Source organism: Fukomys damarensis, unplaced genomic scaffold (genome assembly GCF_012274545.1).
Source record: "Fukomys damarensis isolate Sample0158 unplaced genomic scaffold, DMR_v1.0_HiC HiC_scaffold_37, whole genome shotgun sequence".
Classification (NCBI taxonomy): domain Eukaryota; kingdom Metazoa; phylum Chordata; class Mammalia; order Rodentia; family Bathyergidae; genus Fukomys; species Fukomys damarensis.
Genome location: NW_022900949.1, coordinates 58,148,546 through 58,157,768, shown reverse-complemented (window position 1 = coordinate 58,157,768; position 9,223 = coordinate 58,148,546).

The following is a 9,223-nucleotide window of genomic DNA, read 5'->3' as shown; positions in this document are numbered from 1 at the left end:
AGAGATAGATAGATAGATAGATAGATAGATAGATAGATAGATAGATAGATAGAGGCATGGTTTTTAAAAGCTAAATCTTGGAAATAGCCCAAATGCCCATCAACTGGTAGCTGGTAGCTGGATAAAGAATGTGTGTGTGTGTGTGTGTGTGTGTGTGTGTGTGTGTGTTTTCAATAAAGTGGAGTACTACTCAGCCATAAACATTGTATCCATAGCTAAATGGGTGCACATTGAGGTAATACTCTTAAGTTAAATAAATAGGACACACAGGTATAAATACTGAATAGTTTCTCGTGCGATAAACTGAAAGTGTAAATGAGGATCAAAATTTAAAATGGATAATGTGAAATAGGAAGTAAAAGTCCAAAGGGGAAGAGAAAGGAAGTGTGGGGTAGGGGAAAGGAAAGAAGGGAAAGGAAAAAATATGAGAAAAGGAAAAAAATGCAACAAAATCTTGTAAATAGTCTTTAGTAAATAGGGAGGTGTGGAATGGTTGAAGGGAGGGCAGGGGAATTGGGAAAAAATAAGAACCAAGATATATTATGTACAGGTACAAATTCCCAATGATGAATGTCATCATACTGTATACCTAAAATGTACCAATAAACTTAGTGAATCTAAACAAACAAACAAACAAATAAAATAGGGGCTCACTATTTAGTCCAGGTTGTCCTTGAACATGTGGCAATCCTCCAGTCTCAGCCTTCTGAGAGCTGGGATTATAGTCACACACCACCACACCCAGCTGGGATTTTATTTTTAATGAAAAATAATGCCATGAAAAGTCAGTTCCTTTCTTCAAGGTTTAGATGCTTCATGTTAAGGTTTAGATCAAAGTCAAATGTGCTCATTAGTCCACTAGTCACGTTTATACGCAAGGCTTTTGAAAGGTTATTGGATCATGGGGGAGATATAGCTCACTTGCTGTTGGAGGTAGAGTCCAGTTGGAAGAGATAGGGGGCCTTGCCTGAAAGGTTGCATTGTCCTCTCTGGCTCCTCTCTTCTCTCTGTGCCCCTTGGTTGCCAAGATGTTGCCACGATGTAAGCAACTTTCTTTCCTCCAAGCCCTCCTGAGGCTGCCAACACTGAGAAATTGAGAAGTCTGAAAAAGTGATCCCAGCTAAACCTATCCTCCTATAGGTTGAAGGTGTAGAGCATTTTATCTTAGTGATAAAAAGGTAAATAATGCATTTTATTATTAAAAATACAAAAGTTGAATTATTTAATTTCAGTGACCATCTCCAAAATGATAAAACTGCAGTTTTCTTAACTTTTGTAATTTATCTCATGAGAAGAATGAAATTCATCTCGAAAATCTTTTTAAGGTAAGTGAAGATAAAATTTATAACACTTATAATTACACTAGAAAAATTTCAGTTGCTACATATCCTTGGTCAAGGGGAAAAATAAAAACCTCTACCTTTAATTACACTACCCAAATCTCTAAATAGTCCCTGTGGAGGATTAATTAATGGTCAGCTTGACTGGGAAGGCCCAGCCGAACTAAGTCAGCATGATTCTAGGTATGGGACAGCCTCCTAAGGATTGTTGCCAGGATGTAATAAAAGAGAGCAAGAGGGCAAGATTGCACACTGATGATTTTCCCAAAGAAGCTGGTTTTTCGTGTTTTTTTTTTTTTTTTTCCTACAAAGAAGCTTTGGCTACTGTCTTCCTTCAAGAGAACATCCGTCCTCATATTATCTTGACATCATTTCTTGGCTTCAAATCCAGGTCTCTCAGCCTTCTAGCACAGATCCTTCACCCTGATGACACATACTTTCTAGCTTCCACCACTGGCTCTTGGTCCTTTCTGATGCAGATTCTTGATTCAGACTTGAATGGGACATTGCTGTGGGCTCCAAGCCTTTGCCTGGATCCTTCGGGTACCCAGAGTGCAGATAGAGGTTTTGCACTCATGTACATCTGACTCCAGTAAGCATTGACTAATAAAAATTTAGTACCAGAAGCAGGTTGGTTTTAGGTGTTCCTGGATCTGGTTCTCTACTTTGATGGGACCTGAAGATGCTGTAGTCCCTCTCTCTCATACTGTGGGGAATACTGATAGCCCCTGGTATGAAGTGTTCAAAATGATACATAATGTAGATCCATTTGATTATCCCAACTCACCACTTGTGATATGCAAGTAATTTGGCCACTCTGTATATGAATCCTTTAAATATTTTTGGTGGAGTGGGAAGTATGATTCTGGCTTGTTGGTTTTAGTATCTCTGGATAAATTCGTGATGGAAAATAATGAATTCAAAACATACAGAGGAAATCTAAAGCCTTCTGACTGTAAGGAAAAATTAATGAAAGAAAATAAAGCGCTCAAAGATGCAAATTCCAAGCTGCCAGCTCACATAAAAATTTAAAAGTTTCTAAGCATGTTCTGAAAGAAAATATCCTTTCTTTAACCTCAGGAGTGAGATCACAGAAAACCAAACACATGCCCTCATAATCTGATTAGTTGAAATAAAGTTTAAGTTTGATATTCTGACATAGAAGTTATCTGAAGTAAAGGCGAGGGCATTAATTGGAAAAGAGTGAGACCCAGTAAACTGGAATGGAGATGTTGAGAGGACCGGAAGGAGGCTGAGGATATTGAACTCTTAGACGTTAATGAGACTATTTTGCCTGAGGAGATTTCCCCCAAAACAGTGGTAAAGGCAGCCCCGCCCCTAAATCGTATGATGTTGACGGAGCATGACAAGGCTGACATTCCTTAGGACCCACCCACTTTTGCCCCCAGAACTATAACTGGGCTCAAATCCCAGAAGGCTCCTAAACGCTAGGTACATACTGTGACTCCTAAAATTCTTCCTGAATTTTTTAACTCTTATAAGCAGAGGTCTGATGAGCAAGTGTGGGAATGAATTTTATGGATTTGGGAAAATGGTGGTAAAAGCATACATCTGGATCAGGCTGTATTTGTTGATATAGGCCCAATGAGTAGGGACTGTGAATTTAATAATGCAGCTTGTGGAGTAAAGAGAGGTGTTAATAGTTTATGTGGATGGTTGGCAGAAGTATGGATCAAAAGATGGCCTTCTATGAATGAGTTAGAGATTCCTGACATCCCATGGTTTGCTATCCATGGAGGGATTCAGGGGCTTAGAGAAATGGGAATGCTGGAGTGGATTTGTCATGTAAAGCCTAATCTACCAAACTGGGATAACAGAAAATATACTCTTCATTAATACCTTGAGAAATAAATTCATGAGTGGGGCACCATTGTCCCTGATGATCCCTCATTGCTCTTCATTGTATGCTTGCCCCACAGTTACTCAATTAGGAAACATACGAGCGATGTGCCTGATTGGATCCCAGAGTGGCATGAGTAAAGTGGTAGCACTTAATCACCAAGCCAGGATTATGGACAGAAGAAGCAAAACAATGATCATAAGGCTTTGACACGTGTGTACCTATGGCATTGGCTGATCAACTGTGATGTTCCCAAAAGCAAAATAGAACTCCTGCAAATTTTTATTAGATATACATAGGCAAAAAATTAAGGGCAAATGAACAGAAATGTACTTCAAATCACAGTAACTGGGAGTTGTGGCCCCTCTCTAGTTCCCAGATTTAAGCCAGTTTACAGATTCAGAACCCCTTGCATGAAGAGGGGGCCTGATCTGTTTGAGGAAGGACCCCAGTGCACTGCCAAAAATGTATATGGTGAATCTCTCTCCCATTCTTCCCTAAAGGGACCTGAAGCCTTTTACTAGAGTAACTGTACATTAGGAAAAGAGACATGATCCAATATTTTGAGGGATTAATGGACACTGGTTCTGACCTAACACTTATTCCAGGGGATCAAAAAAGGTCACTGTGGCCCTTGAGTAGGAATAGGGATGCAATACAGGTCAGGTAATTAATGGAGTTTTAGCAAAAGTCCAACTCACAGTAGTTCTGGTGGATCCTCTAATCCATCCTGTAGTCATTTTCCTTGTTCCAGAATGAATAATTAGGATAGTCATACTCAGTACTGAGCAGATGTTTCACTTTGGTTCCTTAATCTGTAATGTGAGGGCCAGTATGTTTGGAAAGGCAAAATGGAATCCATTAGAGTTGCCTTTGCTTAAAAAAATAGTAAATCAAAACCAATATCATATTCCTGGAGAGATTGCAGAGATCTATACCACTAAAGGATGCAGGATCCATGCCACTTAAAGGACCTAAGGTTCGAGGGGTGGTGCTTTCCACTACATCTCCATTTAATTCTCTCATATGGGCTGTGCAAAAGAAAGATGAATCTTGGAGACTGATGGTAGATTACTGTGAATGGAATCAAGCAATGACTCTGATATCAGCTGCTGTACAAGATGTGGTGTCCTTGCTTGAGCAAAGGACTCCTGGCATGCAGCTGTTGATTTGGTAAGTGCCTTCTTTTCCATACCTCTGCATAAAGCCTTTCAGAAACAATTTTCCTTTAGCTGACAAGGCCAGGAATACACCTTCATTGTAGTACCTTGGGGTTATATTAACTCTCCAGCCTGGTGTCACAACCTAGTTTGTAGGGATCTTGATCACCTTTCTCTTTCACAAGATATCACACTGGTTTATAAAATTGATAATATTATCCTGATTGGACCAAATAAGGAGGAGATAGAAATCACTCTTGATTTGTTGGTAAAGTATTTAAGAAGCAGAGGATGGGAAATAAATCCAACTAAAATTCAAGTTCACTTCAGTGAAATTACTAGGATTCCAGTGATGTGAGCATTTAGAAATATACCTTCTAAGGTAAAGGATAAGTTATCCCATTTGGCTCCCCCTACAACCAAAAAAGAGGCACAATGCAAAGTGGGCCTATTTGGATTTTGGAGGCAACCATTCTTTACTTACGTGTTTTACTGCAGCCCATTCACCAAGTAGCTCAGAAAGCTGCTAGTTTTGAGTGGGGCTCAGAACAGAAGAAGGCTTTGCAACAGATCCAGGCTGCTGTGCAGGCTACTCTGCTACTGGGGACGTATGTGCAGCAGATCCAGTCAGTTTTAAAGCATCAGTGACAGGTAGAGATGCTGCTTGGAGTCTCTGGCAAGCTCACATAGATGATTTGCAGCAGAGACCTCTAGGATTTAGGAGTAAGTCTCTACCATCATCTGCTGAAAATTACTCTCCATTTGAAAAATAGCTCTTGGCTTCTTACTGGACCTTACTGGAAACTGAATCCTTGACCATGGGACACTAGTTTACCCTGTGACCTGACCTGAGCTGCATATCATGAGCTAGGTTTTATCTGGTCCAATGAATCATAAGGTTGGACATGCACAGCAACAGTCTAGTAGGATGGTCAGGAACTTGGAAGGAACATGACGGGAATATTGGTGACAAAGATATTTGAGGAAGAGGTATAAGCACAGACTTCCCATTATGGGCAATGTATATAAAAATATGTGTATCCCATGTGAATACTCATCAAAAAGTGACCTCCAAGGGACAGGACTTTAAAAATGAAGTGGTTAAGATGTTTTGTAGATAATCGCCAACCTATTTCTTCCGCCACCTCTATCATTGCCCAAAGGGTTCATGAACAGAGTGACCATGTTGACAGGGATGGAGGTCATGCATGTGCTACGCAACACTGACTTCTATTCAACAAGACTGATACAGCTATAGCCACTGCTGAATGCCCACTATGCCAGCAACAGAGACCAACACTGAGTCCCCAACATGGTACCATTACTTAGGGTGATCACTCTGGAACCTGGTGGCAGGTGGGTTATATTGGACCCCATCCATTGTTACAAAATACCGCAATTGGGAAGCAGACAGCAGGCACCAGAGGCTTGGAGGCAGAAAAACAGCTTTATTTACACCAGAGGACCAGAATAGAATTTTTCCTCAAAGAAGTCAGGCCCAGAATATCAGCAGGTCAGCAGTTTTATACGGTTTGAGTTTCCCTGGGAATATATACACAAAGCAAAGAAGCAGTGGTGATGGGATAGCAAAGAGTCCTGAAAGGACTTTTGGAGACTGTTACACTCCTTTGGTGACAGATTACAAAGTTGTACATTTTACAAAGAGCATAATTACAAAGTGAATGCATAGTTGCTTAATAATAGCCAACTCATAATTGTTCACTTCAATTATTTTTTTTTAAATATCAGTCTGCCTGAATATTCCCTTCTACTATCATGGAAGGAATAGGGTTTTGTCTTCCCTGGCAGAGACACTTATTCTGGATATAATTTGGCATTCCCTGCATATAACGCTTTTGCCAAAACTACCATATGTGGACTCACAGAATGCCTTATCCACCATCATAAAATGTCAAGTAGTATTGCCTTTGACCAAGAAACACATTTTTTGGCCTAAAAAGTGAGGCAATGGGCTTAAGCTCATGGAATTCACCAGGTTTGCCATATTCTTCACCATCCAGAAGGAGCTGGACTGATGGGTGGAATGGTCTTTAGAAGACCATTAATGTAGTGCCAATTAGGTGGCAGTACCTTTCAGGGCCAGAGCAAGGTGCTTCAGAAGGCTATGTATATTCAGAATCAGTGCTCACTAAATGGTACAGTGTTTTCCATAGGCAGCATTCATGAGTCCACGAATCAAGGGATGAAAGTGGGAATGGTACCACTCACTATTGCCACTAGTAATTCACTAGCAAGGTTTTACCTTCCTAGTGCTGCAATTTTGTACTCTGCCGGCTTAGAATTCTTAGTTTCAGAGAGGGGAAAGCTTACACAAAGAGTACAATAATAGTACCATTAAAATTTAAGTGAAATAAATAAGACACATGTAAATACCAAATAGTTTCTCTGGTGTAAAAGCTAAAAATGTAAATAAGATCCAAGTTTTATAACTGATGATGTGAAATAGGAAGAAAAGGGCTAAAGGTGTAGGGGAAGTGGGAAGAGCAGGGGAAAAGAAGTAAGGGAAAAATAAGAGAAAATGAAAATATGGAAGCAAAGTTTTTGTAAATAGGGAAGGGTAGAGGGGACAAAGGGAGGGCAGGGGAATGGGGGAAAAATGAGAGCCAAGACCTGTCATGTAAAGGTACAAGATCCCAATGTTGAATGTAACTGTACTGTATCCCTAAAATGTACCAATAAACTCAATCATTAAAAAAAAAAGGAAGCTAAGACAACACCCCTGGTAATTTTGCTCTCATGCCTCTGAGGGAACAATCTGAAAAGTGTGTCACAGTGTTGGCAGGGGTGATTGACCCAGATGGGAAATAGGACTGCTGCTGCACAATAGAGGAAAGGAAGAATACACTTGGAGTGTAAGGCATGCCTTGGGGTGCCTACTAGTATCACCATGCTCTGTTATTAAAGTTAATAGGAATGCAACCACTCAGTGCAGGCCTAATGACAAATGGTTCAGAACCTTCAGAAATGAGGGTATGAATTACCCCACCAAGGAAAGAACCAAGACCTGCTGCAGTGCTTGCTGAAGGCCAAGGAAATACAGAATGGGTAGTAGAGGAAATATCTAGATATTTCCTATAACCCCTATCCTCATTATGAAAACAAGGATTATAATTTTAATAGCTCTCAATATAATTTCAATGTAGTAATATGTTGCTGAACAGAATATTGATTTTAAGTATTGCTAATTCATGTACATAAATAAGAATTGTATACATGTAATTGTTAGTGTAAATCTGAATAGATCATGACATGTTAATTTTTACACATCTGCCACTGGAGATTTTTTGGTTTAAAGAAATGTGTATAGTTATCAAAGTAACCCCTGGTGGGTTGTGGTGGATTAATTAATCAACGAGTGGGAATGCCCAGCTCAATGGAGTCAGCATAGTGTGGGTCACAGAAGATCAGGATTAATGCCAGAATGGCATAAAGGGAGAGCAGGAAGGGAAAATTACATGCTGTAGATTTTCCTGAAGAAGCTGTTTTCCAGCAGTTTTTCTACAAAGGAGCTTGGCTGCTCTCTTCCTTAAAGAGAGTTTTTTTTTTTTCATTGAGTTTATTGGTACTTTTTAATTATACAGTACAGTTATATTTATCATTGGGATCTTGTACCTTTACATGACAGATTTTGGTTATAATTTCCCCATACCTCTGTGATCCCCTTACCGTTCCACCCTCCCCTATTTACAAAGACTTTGTTTCAAGTTTTTCCTTTTCTCACATTTTTTCTTTTCTCTTATTTTCTTTCCCCTACTGTTCCTACTTCCCCTACACCCTTAGCCCTTTTCTTCCTATTTCACATTATCAGTTATACAATTTGGGTCTTATTTACACTTTTAGTTTTTCACACCAGAGAAACTATTCAGTATTTACACAAGTGTGTTTTATTTGTTTCACTTAAGAGTATGGCCTCAATATTTATCTATTTTCCTATGAATGACTCTAGTTTCTCATTTTTATGGCTGAGTAGTACTCCATTTTATAGAAAAAAAACACATCTTCTTTATCCAGACTCCAAGTGATGGATAATGGGGCTGTTTCCAAGTTTTAGCTACTACAAACTATGCCACTATAAACATGGGTGTGCATATATCCCTGTGGTATGATTCTTTTAATTCTTTTGGAAAGACACCCAGCAGAGGGATAGCTGGATCGAATTGAACCTCTAACCTAGTTCTTTCAGGTATCTCCATATTGATTTTCACAGTGGTTGCACCACTCTGCACTCCCACCAACAATGGAAAAGGGTTCCTTTCTCCCCACAACCCCGCCAACATTTGTTATTGGTTGATTTCTTGATAGCAGCCATTCTTTGTGGGGTGAGGTGGAATCTCAGTGTTGTTTTCATCTGTATTTCTTGAATGACCAGTGATGTTGATCACTTTTTCATATACATATTTTCTGCTTTGCTTCTTTCTCTGAGAAAGATCTGTTCATTTCCAGTACCTATTTTTGTATTGGGTTTTTATATATGGGGGACCTGGTTTCTCTAAGCGCTTTGTATATTCTAGATAACTGTCTTTTGTCTGAGGAGCAATGGGTAAAACGTTTTTCCCACATTGCAGCTTGACTCTTAGCTCTGTTAGTGGTGGTTTCTTTTGCAGTGCAGAAGCTTTTTAATAAGATGAGATCATAGTTGTTGATTCTTTGTGCTAGTTCCCATGCTACTGAGAACTTGTTCATAAAGCCTTTTCCTTTGCCAGAGTCTTTGAGAACTCTGCCTAACTTACCTTCCAATAAGTTTAGTATTTCTGTTTTAATATTTAGATCTTTGATTTTGTGTGGTGAAAGATAAGGGTCTAGTTTTAATTTTTGGCAGGTTGAAATACAGTTTTTCCAAC